At 53.8% G+C, this 12,060-nt stretch overlaps 2 pseudogenes; both read right to left on the bottom strand.

Annotated features, from left to right (window-relative positions):
- Window positions 1-442: 442 nt before the first annotated feature.
- LOC136548455 (oryzalexin D synthase-like) lies at window positions 443-1,035 on the bottom strand (annotated as a pseudogene).
- Window positions 1,036-9,752: 8,717 nt separating this feature from the next.
- Window positions 9,753-10,864, bottom strand: LOC136548453 (uncharacterized; annotated as a pseudogene).
- Window positions 10,865-12,060: the final 1,196 nt, after the last annotated feature.

The raw sequence follows: 12,060 nt of genomic DNA, 5'->3' as shown, positions 1-12,060 counted from the left end.
GATCTTTGATCGAGTAATAGCCCTACGTCCAGTCGATGTTAGCCTTTTACGTCAGATTGATCGTAAAGTGTTGTGTCGTACAATTGTTCTCTGAACTCTCGATCCAAGGAACCCTACCCTCCTTTATATAGTCAGGAGGCCAGAGTCCTAGTCGGTTTACAATGAGAGTTCCTAGTAGGATTACAGAATAATACTGCTACTAAGATTACAGGGGAAGAATCCTAGTTAGACTAGATCTTCTCCCTTCCTTGTGGGGTATCTCGTGGGTCCTGCACTGACACCATCCTACTGACCTCCAGCTTGCAGGAACCGGTGGCAGCTAGCCACAATCGGCTACCTGGTGCCTCCTAGCCAGCCGCCAAGACCTCTTAGCCGGTAGCCAGGCACAACAGGCCACCAAGTGTGTTCTGTCCATGTCTAAATCATGTATATTGTTTAGTAGCTAGTTGATGATTAGAGGCACAGCTTTCTGATAAGAGGGAAGGCTAAAACGCTGGTGTTGGTGAACTTGTCGCTAACGTCCACCTGGTCCGCCAACATGCCGGTCGGCAGCTGCCACTCGAACGCGTGCACCAGCGATGCCAGGACCAGTGGCACGACCCGCTCCACCATGGGTAGGCTAGGGCACAACCTATGGCCAAAGCCGAATGAGACGAACTCCAGCTGCTTCCCATGGAAGTCGAGCTCCCTGCCCAAGAACCACTCCGACATGAACTCGTCGGGGCTCTCCCACGCCGCCGAGTCACGCATGATGGCCCATGAGTTGAAGATCACCATGCAGCCCTAGGCCACCGTGTAGCCGCCGATCTCCACCCCATCCTCCACGGCCTTGTGCGGCAGCAGCACAGGCACCACTGGGTGTAGCTGCATAGCCTCTTTCACCATGGCCTGGAGGGGGTACGGCAGGCCCACCGTGTCAGCCTGCTCGATGGTGTCCTTGCCTCCAAGGGTGTCCCTAATCTCCGTGCGTAGCCTGGCCATGACACTCAGGTTGCGGAGCAGCTCGGCCATCGCCCACACCACGGTCAGCGCCATCATGTCGCTCCCGGCGACGAAGATGTTGAATAGGAGAGGAGGTGGGTCGTGGTGTCGCGGGAACAAGGAAACGACACGGGGAAGAGCGATGCGCACGAAAAAGGCTGCACGTATTTTTACGCACGATGCTGGCCTGTTTGCCAATTGCCAAAAGATGGGGAAGGGATATGGGGTACTCTTGGAGATGAGTTTTTCTTTTTTTTTCTTTCCAAAAAACATGGATGGGGAAGGGATATGGGGTACTCTTGGAGATGCTCTAAGCCTCGGAAGGTTCAGGAGGGTCTGAGCGTGGGTTTCAGATATCATAGCTGAACAGGGGGCATACATATGGACGTTATTCCTCTCAAAGATTTCTCAGAAATCTGAGGAACTGTTTGAAAGAGAAACTGGTATTATTTGATTAGAAGGAGAAAGACCCTTAGCATGTCCAAGTCCAATAAACATGGTCTGAACTTATTTTTTGGGAAATCTACATATCATTTTTAGGCAATAATGTTTATTTGTATATATTTAAAGCATTGCTCTAAAAATTGTAGAATGAAGCCTGGAACTTAAACATAAAACTCTTTCTCAGCCTGTTCCTATGTACCCAATGGCTTAAGTTAAAAGAGAACAAAAAACAAGTTAGCGAGCTAGGCCACATTCGGCTTGACCTAGTAACACGTACGTCCCACACGAACCTTAGGTCCGAAAACTTAGGCTCAGGCCGGGAATTTGCCATGACAGGCGCTTGTGACCGTTGTCGTATTTGTTATGGACTCTTTGAATTAATCTTGGCCTTTAGATGATCATAACATCTAATAATGTTGGTTGAGTCATGGCTAGCCTTGGGAGAGGTGCAGGAATAGCTCGAACACACCTTTCATTGGGTGTAAGGAATGGCTTATGGAAGAATTTCTTTTAATACTATGTAGAGAGTAGATATTTGAATACCACTCCTATCTGTTCCATTCACAATTACTTAAAGGAGAAGTCCAAATACTGGCTATAGAAAACTCTATAATCTATATGTTTCCTTTGGTTATAGTAAAGGATAGGATGATGCCTACCCCACCCTGTGCCCTTTGTAAGGGGAAAGAGAAGAATGAGGTTGGACACCTTTTGCTGTCTGTCATTGAGAACAAGGAACATAAACATAAACATTGTTGTGCATTCATTATGGCGAGAAAACATTCTTTGCTAGGCTAAGAACACCTTTCATTCAATATTTGTATCAACATGTCAAAGAAAAAGATTAAGCTAGCAGTTTGTTAAGATACCTTCAGGCTCTGAATTTGTTAGTCGCTGAATTCTTACTCTTGGTAGTAGCAGAATTTTTACTCTCATCGAGAGAGGATGACACTAGAAGTTGGGGCAATTTTCTGGTTTATTTCCAAATGCCATGCCAACCTGAGGGGTTGGGGATACATATTTATAGGCTGCTAGCCAGCCAAGCATATGCCAAGATGCTAGCCAGCCAAGCATATGCCAAGATGCTAGTCTAAGATGCTGTCCTTGATGTTGTCCTAGATGCTAGTCCTAGATGTTGCCCTAGATGCTATCCTAGATGCTAGTCCTAGATGCTAAGATGCTAGTCAAGGGTGCTATGCTGTCCTTGGGCAGCAAGACCACAAGGACCAGTCAAGGATGCTATCCTTCACCATGCAGCCACAAGGAGCACAACTACAGCCCCACAAAAAAAACACAGAGACTTATCCATCATTCTCCCCCTAAGTCTTGTGCATCGTCTTGTGGGAAAGTTGAACCATCCCGGTCCTAGAGCAGAGCTCAAGGAACTTGATCCTCCCAAGGGACTTGGTAAGCAGGTCCGCAAGCTGGTTGTTGGTGTTGATGTAGGTCACCTTGATGCTCCCTTCCTCCAAACAGCCTCGGATGAAGTGGTACCTCACCCGAATGTGCTTACTTCGTTCATGGAAAATGGGGTTCTTTGCCAGGGCCAGAGTGGACTTGCTATCCACCCTAAGCTCCACCGCTCCAGTGTCTCTGCTGAGGAGATCACCAAGCAGTCGAGTGAGCCAGAGCGCCTGAGTCAAAGCGGTGGAGGCCGCTATGTACTCAGCCTCATAGCTGGACAGGGCCACCACCTGCTGCTTGACCGACTGCCAGCTAACGAGGCATTTGCCGAGGAAGAAGAGGATCCCGCTCGTGCTCTTGCTGGTGTCAATGTCACCGCCATGGTCGCTGTCGCTGTACCTGACAAAGTGTACTGCCCTAGGGCACCTAGGGTAATAGAGGCCATGGTTAAGAGTCCCTGCAATGTAGCGGATGATCCTCTTCATAGCCTGCTAGTGCTCCATCATCGGTCGCTGCATGAATCGACTAACGTAGCCGATGGAGAATGCCAAGTCCAGCCATGTGTGGGTGAGGTAGCGAGGGCTCCCCACAAGACGCCGGTACTACGTAGCGTCCACCTCCTCCGTCATGCTATCATGGCTTAGCTTCAGCCTCTCCTCCATCAGAGTGAGAGTTGGGTTGCAATCAATGAGCCTAGCTAGCTCAACAACTCGCTTGGCATAGGTAGTCTGTCGAAGCATGATCCTAGAGTCATCTTGGTGCACCTCAATTCCTAGGTAGAAGGAGAGAGGCCCCAGGTCACTCATTTGGAAGGTGGCCTTTCATCTCTTCCTTGAATGCCGCCACCTCCACATCCTTGGTGCCGGTGATCACCAAGTCATCAACGTAGACACCCACCAGCAGAGCATTTCCTCCACTGCCCTATCGGTAGATGGGCGCCTCATGCGGGCTTTGCTCGAAGCCCATCCCCTTTAGCATGGAATCCAACTTGGCATTCCACACCCTCGGTGCCTGCCGCAAGCCATAGAGGGCCTTGCATAGGTGGAGCACCTTGCCCTCCTTGCCGGGGATCACAAATCTCGGTGGCTAGTGCACGTAGACCTCCTTCTTCAAGTCACCATTAAGAAACGTAGACTTAATGTCCATTAGATGAACACGCCAGCCCTCCTAGGCAGCTAGCATAAGGAGGAGTCGCACGGACTCCATCTGTGCCATGGGAGCAAAGGCGTTGTCGAAGTCGACCCCCTCCTGTTGCACGAAACCTCGTGCCACCAAGCGAGCCTTGTGCTTGACAATGGCATCGGCTTCATCCCTCTTTAGCTTGTACACCCACTTAAGGGTGATCACGCAGTGACCATGAGGAAGGTCAGCAAGCTCCCAGGTGTGGTTCTTCTCAACTGCATCAATGTCCAACTGCATCGCAGTGTGCCATGCTGCATGTCTCTCATCCTCTGCAAATGGCCGAGGCTTGCCATCGACACATGCAAGGTGCAACTGCGCCTCCAAGTCCTTAGGTCATGAGGCACCAATCTCGCCACTGACTGGTCACTGAGAATGTTCTCCATCATATGGTACCGCAACGGCTCACCGTCATGGTATGCGTTGATGCGCTCCTCGTCGTGAGAGAGCGGAGTAGCGAGCTCAACCGGGCTATGTTCGACACGAGCTGGTGTTGGAGTAGACATGCCCGGAGAGGTGCTTGTCAGTGCTAGAGTGCTGGCGTTGCCAGCTGTGGTGGAGCCGGCGAAGGACTCATCGTAGCCGAGGTGTTGGCTGGAGAGTGTAGTGCTATCGGAGTAGCAGGCGCTGGGGTCGGTGGAGGCTTGGGGACTGTGGTAGACGCGCTCGCTGAAGAAGAGCTGCCTACTCCCCTAGCTCCCTTGAAGTGGACATACTCAACAGTGAAGTCGTCGTACGTCAGAGCCGAGCCATCGTCCACCGCCTTGTCCCATGCCCATCATTGCCCTTTGTCGAACACAACATCGTGCGCCGTGCACATATGCTGTGTCTTTGAGTCGAGGATGCGGTAGGCCTTCAAGCCCTCCACATAGCCGATGAACACTCCTGGAGTGCTCCTATCATCAAGCTTGCTAATGTGGCCAAGCTCCTTGGCAAACATGAGGCAGCCAAAGACCCACAAGTGGGAGACCGCTGGCTTGCGCCCATGCCAAGCCTCGTACGGTGTCCTGCCGTCGAGCGCCTTGGTAGGCAAGCGGTTGAGGATGTAGATGGCCGCCACCACCACCTCTCCCTAGAAGATAGCTAGCATCCCCCTCTGCTTGAGAAGGGCCCAAGCCATCCCCATAACCGTCTGGTTGTGCCGCTCGATGATGCCATTCTGCTATGGGCTATACGGTGCGGAGTAGTGGCGCTGAATGCCCTCATCAGCGTAGTACGATGCAAATTCAGCCACCAGGAATTCACCGCCGTTGTCGGTGCATAGCACGTGTAGCTTGCGGCCACACTCTACCTCCGCAGTAGCCTGCGAGCGCCTGATGGCGTCCACAGCCTTCCCTTGATGCCAAGGACCATCACCCACATGTAGCGAAAGAGGTCCTCGATGAGCAGCAGGAAGTAGCATCGTCCTCCTGATGTGGCTGGTGTCACCAGGCCACACAAATCCCCGTGCACAATCTCGAGCCTCTCCTTGGCTCGAAAGCTTGCCTGCTAGGGAAAGGGGAGTCGCCTCTGCTTCATCAACACACAGACATCGCAGAGCTGCTCCACATGGTTGAGGCACAGCAGGCCTCGCACCATCTCCATGGTACTGAGCCACTTTAGGGCCTCGAAGTGAAGGTGCCCGAAATGCTCGTGCCACTACCATGCCTCATTGTCCCGACGAGCAGCGAGATAGAGGGGTTGTGCCACCTGCACGTTGAGGACGTAGAGTCAATTTGTGCTTCTGGTTACCTTAGCAATAAGGTGATGACGACGATCCCAAATCCTCATGACTCCATCCTCAACCACCACGCGTGAATCATTCTCATCCAGCTGTCCCAAGCTGATGATAGAGTTCCTCAACGCGGGGATGTAGTAGACTCTGGTGAGCAGCCTATGCTCACTAGACACGGCGGTGAAGATGACGGAGCTGATGCCCTTGATGCCCATGCCAGAGGCATCCCCAAACTTGATGGAGCCTCAAACGCTAGAGTCAAGCTCGGTGAAGAACTTCCATCGACTGGTCATGTGATGGGTGGTGCCGGTGTTGAGGCACCACCCGTTAGTCTTATCATTGCCGAAGCCATCGCCGAGGAGGGCATGTGCTTTTGGCTCATTAAGGTGGAGGAGAGCCGCTATGGCCAATGCCGCTGGAGGTAGCTTGATGCTTTCATGTGCCATGAACAGAGCTGGCTCCTCCTCCTCCACCTGTGCGACGTGGGCCTAGCCGCGTCATGGCTATCGACAGTCCTTGGCCCAATGGCCAAGCTAGTCGTAGTTACGTCAGGCGTCGTCTCGTGCCGGCTTGTGCTTGCTGGCGCCCTAGGCGCCTCTACGGGCATCACCCTCAGCACGTCCTCACGCCCTGGCCTAGGTGTCTCTACACACCTTGCGTGGCTTGCCACGCTTGTAGCCGCCTATCGCAGAAGAAGGCTCCCCCTTCTTCCGGTCACCTTGGCTGACAAGCCACTACTCCCGAGTGAGAAGGAGCTTCCCGCCAGTGGTGATGGGCCCCGAGAGAGCCTGTGGCTCATCACTGTCGATGACCTTGAGGCGACCTATCACCTCCTCGATCGACATCGTGGAGAGATCCAGCAGAGACTCGATTGAGCGAACCATCTGCTTGTACTTCTCAAGGACACAGCGGAAGAGCTTTTCGACAGCTCTCACCTCGTCGTAGGTGTCATCGCTGAACTGCACCATCTTCTACAATAGAGTGTTGAGACGGAGAGCAAAGTCATCAATGTCCTCACCTGGCTTGAAGGCTAGGTTCTCCCACTCCTTATGAAGTGCCTATAGTGTGGACTGGCGGGCGCGATCGCTGCCGATGCGTGCTGCAGCGATGGCGTCCCAATCCTCCTTGGTAGTCCGCTTGTTGGTAAGTGAGAACTGCATCTCGGATGGGACTGCAGCGATGAGGGCATCCAGCGCCCATCGATCTAGGTCATAGCCAACGTTGCCATATCGGACTGCCTCCCACATGTGCCGCACCTAGAGCTTTACCCTCATCACCGCGGCCCACTTGACGTAGTTGGTCTTGGTGAGGGTAGGCCACCCACCGCTGGGACCGACGTCCCTGACAACAGTCTAGAGCCCGTGGTAACCATTGTACCGATCCGAGGAGAGAGAGCCACGCTACCTGTGAAGGCCGCGCTCTCCATCGACCCATCGGTACCGATCCGGGGAGAGAGAGCCATGCTGCCTGTGAAGGCCATGCTCTCCATCAACCCGTCCGCCACCGTTGTCGTGCGCGCCTCCTCCAGGAATGCCGCCGCTAGTGCATCCGTGCCTATCTAGGCTGTCGCCGTGCTCGTGGGCGTGCGCGGCTACCCCTAGGAGCGCCACTACCGTGCGCGCCTCCTCTAGGAGCGCCGCCAGCGTGTCCACGCCTGTCTAGGCTGTTGCCACGCTTGTGGGCGTGCACGGCTACCCATTGCGCCGCCCGTGCTCGTGCTGCCTCCCTCTCTAGCAGCTCAAGGTCCACGTCAGCGGTGTCGTCAGCGGAAATGGAGCTGCTGATGTTGTTGCGCAGAGCCTCGACCTCCGCTGCCACCACACGCGCTGCATTTGCCGCCGCTGCTGCTTTTGCCTATGCTCTGGCTGCTGCCAGCTCCACCGCTACCAGCCTCGACACCCTTACCACCGCCACAGCGGTCTTTGCCGCCGCTCGCTCACATTCCTCTATCGCGGCAAGTTCGGCCTCCTGCCGACGCCGCATGCTCCAGGCGACCGAGCGCTAAGACTGCCCTGTGGACATGATGCGCTACCGGGGGGCTGCTGCATGGGGAGAGGGCTGCTTCAGACGAGTTGGGGAAGGAGTGAGCAAGAGCGGCCGGAGCTGCTGCTCGCAGCCAGAGCTATTGTGTGGCTGGGAGAGGAGATGAGCAGTAGATGCTCAAGCTATAGGATAGTACGGCTCTGATACCACTTGTTAGTCGCTGAATTCTTACTCTTGGTAGTAGCAGAATTCTTACTCTCATCGAGAGAGGATGACACTAGGAGTTGGGGCAATTTTTTGGTTTATTTCCAAATGGCATGCCAACCTGAGGGGTTGGGGATACATATTTATAGGCTGCTAGCCAACCAAGCATATGCCAAGATGCTAGTCTAAGATGCTGTCCTAGATGCTAGTCCTAGATATTGTCCTAGATGCTAGTCCTAGATGCTAAGATGCTAGTCAAGGGTGTTGTACTGTCCTTGGGCAGCAAGACCACAAGGACCAGTAAAGGATGCTATCCTTCACCATGCAGCCACAAGGAGCACAGCTGTAGCCCCACACAAAAAAACCACAGAGACTTATCCATCAGAATTGTTGATAAGTGTACTTAACATGACCGAATATTTAACATATTTGAATATGTATGCTGCTTCTCGTTAATTGTTTGTTTCTGTGGACTGAGTACATGATCCTTGCTTCTGCCAATTAGTTATGCTAGTCCATTTGACCTAACACCCAAGGTTACTAGTTATGTTTGAAATTAAAAGGGCAGAAAGTTTGCAACAACCTCTTGAATATCCTTCATTATGCTTGTAAAGTTGTTTAAATTTAAATAAATTACTTAAGAATGATACCTTATTAGAAGACTAGTAACTGTTGATTCGTGATGCACCTTTCAAGTTATATGAGGTGGCTGGGAGCAGCATTATCTATAATAATGTTAGTAACTGCCAGCATTGTGGGGCAAGGGGTGGATGTAGAGAAGAAAGCACAGAATATCTATGGTGGTGCATGTATGGTCCAAAATTGGTCTGGTCCCACATGAGGTCCCTTTTCTGTTTTTATCAATTAGCGGATTTGTAAATTGAAATCAACACTTCAGCCTTCATGTGGTGTTGGTCCTAGGCTGTGAATATATCTGCCTCTGCCCAAAGAGTATATTCATCATGATGCATATTCAAGTGAACAATTCCACCCTGGTTAAACCACATCCCAATCAAGTCTCTGTGTTGGCTGGTCTTTGTGGAGCTGCAACATATGGTCCTTGTGGCTACATGGTGGTCTTGCTGCCCATCAAGGACAACATCCTTGACTGGTTAGGACAGCATCTTAGCATCTAGGACAGTATCTTAGCATCTAGGACAGCACCTAGGACAACATCTATTTTAGGACAGCATATTAGCATCTAGCAACTTGACATATACTTGGCATATGCTTGGCTAGCTAGCAGCCTATAAATATGTATCCCCAACCCCTCAGGTTGGTATGACATTTGTGTGAGAAGTAAACTAGAAAATTGCCCTAACTCCAAGTGTCATCCTCTCTCGATGAGAGTAAGAATTCTGCTACTACCAAGAGTAAAAATTCAGCGACTAACAAGTGATATTAGAGCCGTACTATCCTATAGCCTAAGCATCTTCTGCTCATCTCCTTTCCCAGCCGTGCAACAGCCCTAGCTGGGAGCAACAGCAGCTCCAGCCACTCCTACTCACTCCTCTCCCTCTGCGCACTCGTCTGAAGCAGCCCTCTCCCCACGCAGTAGCCCCCCCGGTAGCACGTCATGTTCGTAGGGCAGTCTCAGCGCTCGGTCGCCTCGAGCACGCGGCATTGGCAGGAGGCCGAACTTGCCGCGATAGAGGAACACGAGTGAGCGGCGGTGGCAAGGGCGTCAAGGCTGGCAGCGGTGGAGCTGGCAGCAGCTAGAGCAGAGGCAAAAGCAGCGGCGGTGGCGGATGCAGTGCATGTGGCGGCAGCAAAGGTTGAGGCTCTGTGGGGCAGCATTAGCAGCTCCATTTCTGCTGACGACAGCGCCGTGATGGACCTTGAGCTACTGGGGAGGGAGGCAGCGCGAGCGCAGGCGGCGCATTGGGCAGCCACGCACGCCCATGAGCGTGGCGGCAGCCCAGATGGGCACGGACACGCCGGCGGCGCCCCTAGAGGAGGCGCGCATGGCGGTGGCGCCCCTAGAGGAAGCGTGCATGGCAGTGGCGCTCCTAGAGGAGGCACACATGGCAACGGTGACAGACGGGTCGATGGAGAGCGCGATCTTCATAGGCAGCATGGCTCTCTCTCCCTAGATCGGTACCATGGTTACCACGGGCTCCAGGCTATTGTCAGGGACGTCGGCCCCGGCGGTGGGTGGCCTACCCTCACTAAGACCAACTACGTCGAGTGGGTTGTGGTGATGAGGGTAAAGCTCTAGGTGTGGCACATGTGGGAGGCAGTCTGGTACGGCGACATCAACTACGACCAGGATCGATGGGCGCGGATGCCCTCATCGCTGTAGTCCCGTCTGAGATGTAGTTCTCGCTTACCAACAAATGGATTGCCAAGGAGGCTTGGGACATCATCGCTGCGGCACGCATCGGCAGTGACCGTGCCTACAAGTCCACACTGTAGGCACTTCACAAGGAGTGGGTGAACCTGGCCTTCAAGCTAGGTGAGGACATTGATGACTTTGCTCTCTGTCTCAACACTCTGTTGCAAAAGATGGTGCAGTTCAGCGATGACACCTATGGCGAGGAGAGAGCTATCGAAAAGCTCTTCTACTGTGACCCCAAGAAGTATAAGCAGATGGCTCGCTCGATCGAGTCCCTGCTGGATCTCTCCACGATGTCGATCAAGGAGGCGATAGGTTGCCTCAGGGTCATCGGTAGCGATGAGCCACAGTCCCTCTCAGGGCCCATCACCACTGGTGGAAAGCTCCTTCTCACTCGGGAGCAGTGGGCTGCCTGCCAAGGTGATTAGAAGAAGGGGGAGCCTTCTTCCGCGATAGGCAACCGTAAGTGTGGCAAGCCACGCAAGGCGCATAGAGATGCCTAGGCTGGGGTGCGAGGATGTGCCGAGGGTGATGCCCGTGGAGGCACCTAGGGCGGCGCCGCCAGCAAGCACAAGCTAGCATGAGACGACACCTGCCGCAACTGCGGCCAGCTTGGCCATTGGGCCAAGGATTGTCGACAGCCACAACGCGGCCAGGCCCACGTCGCATAGGCAGAGGAGGGGGAGTCGGCTCTGTTCATGGCACATGCAAGCATTGAGCTACCTCTAGCGGCACCGGCCGCAGTGGCTCTCCTCCACCTTAACGAGTCAAAAGCACATGCCCTCCTCGACGATAGCTCTAGCAATGACAAGACTGATGGGTGGTGCCTCGACACCGGCGCCACCCATCACATGACCTATTGATAGGAGTTTTTCACCGAGCTTGACTCTAGTGTCCGAGGCTCCATCAAGTTTGGGGATGCCTCCGGCATGGAGATCAAGGGCGTCGGCTCCGTCATCTTCACCGCCGTCTCTGGTGAGCATAGGCTGCTCACCGGAGTCTACTACATCCCTGCGTTGAGGAACTTCATCACCAGCTTGGGACAGCTAGATGAGAATGGTTCGCGCGTGATGGTTGAGGATGGAGTCATGAGGATTTGGGATCGCTGTCGCCGCCTTCTCACCAAGGTATCTAGAAGCACAAATCGACTCTACGTCCTTAACGTGCAGGTGGCACAACCTCTCTGTCTCGCTGCTCGTCGGGATGACGAGGCATGGTAGTGGCATGAGCGCTTCAGGCACCTTCACTTCGAGGCCCTGAAGCGGCTCAGTGCCACAGAGATGGTGTGAGGCCTGCCGTGCCTCGACCATGTGGAGTAGCTCTACGATGTCTGTGTGTTGACGAAGCAGAGACGACTCCCCTTTCCCCAGTGGGTGAGCTTTCGAGCCAAGGAGAGGCTCGAGCTTGTGCATGGGGACTTGTGTGGCCCGGTGACACCAGCCACACCAGGAGGACGACGCTACTTCCTACTGCTCGTCGACGACCTCTCCCGCTACATGTGGGTGATGGTCCTCGGCAACAAGGGAGAGGCTGCGGATGCCGTCAGGCGCTCGTAGGCTGCTGCAGAGGTGGAGTGCGGCCATAAGCTACGTGTGCTGCACACCGACAACGGCGGCGAATTCACAGCGGCTGAATTCACATTGTACTACGCTGATGAGGGCATTCAGTGCCACTACTTCGCACCGTATAGCTCGCAGCAGAACAGCATCGTCGAGCGGCGCAACCAGATGGTTGTGGGGATGGCTCGGGCCCTTCTCAAGCAGAGGGGGATGCCGGCTGTCTTCTGGGGAGAGATAGTGGTGTCGGCCATCTACAT

This window comes from Miscanthus floridulus, chromosome 4 (genome assembly GCF_019320115.1).
Source record: "Miscanthus floridulus cultivar M001 chromosome 4, ASM1932011v1, whole genome shotgun sequence".
In the NCBI taxonomy this organism is placed as follows: domain Eukaryota; kingdom Viridiplantae; phylum Streptophyta; class Magnoliopsida; order Poales; family Poaceae; genus Miscanthus; species Miscanthus floridulus.
Note: the sequence above shows the minus strand (reverse complement) of the source record. Positions and strands in the feature narration are given on the sequence as shown.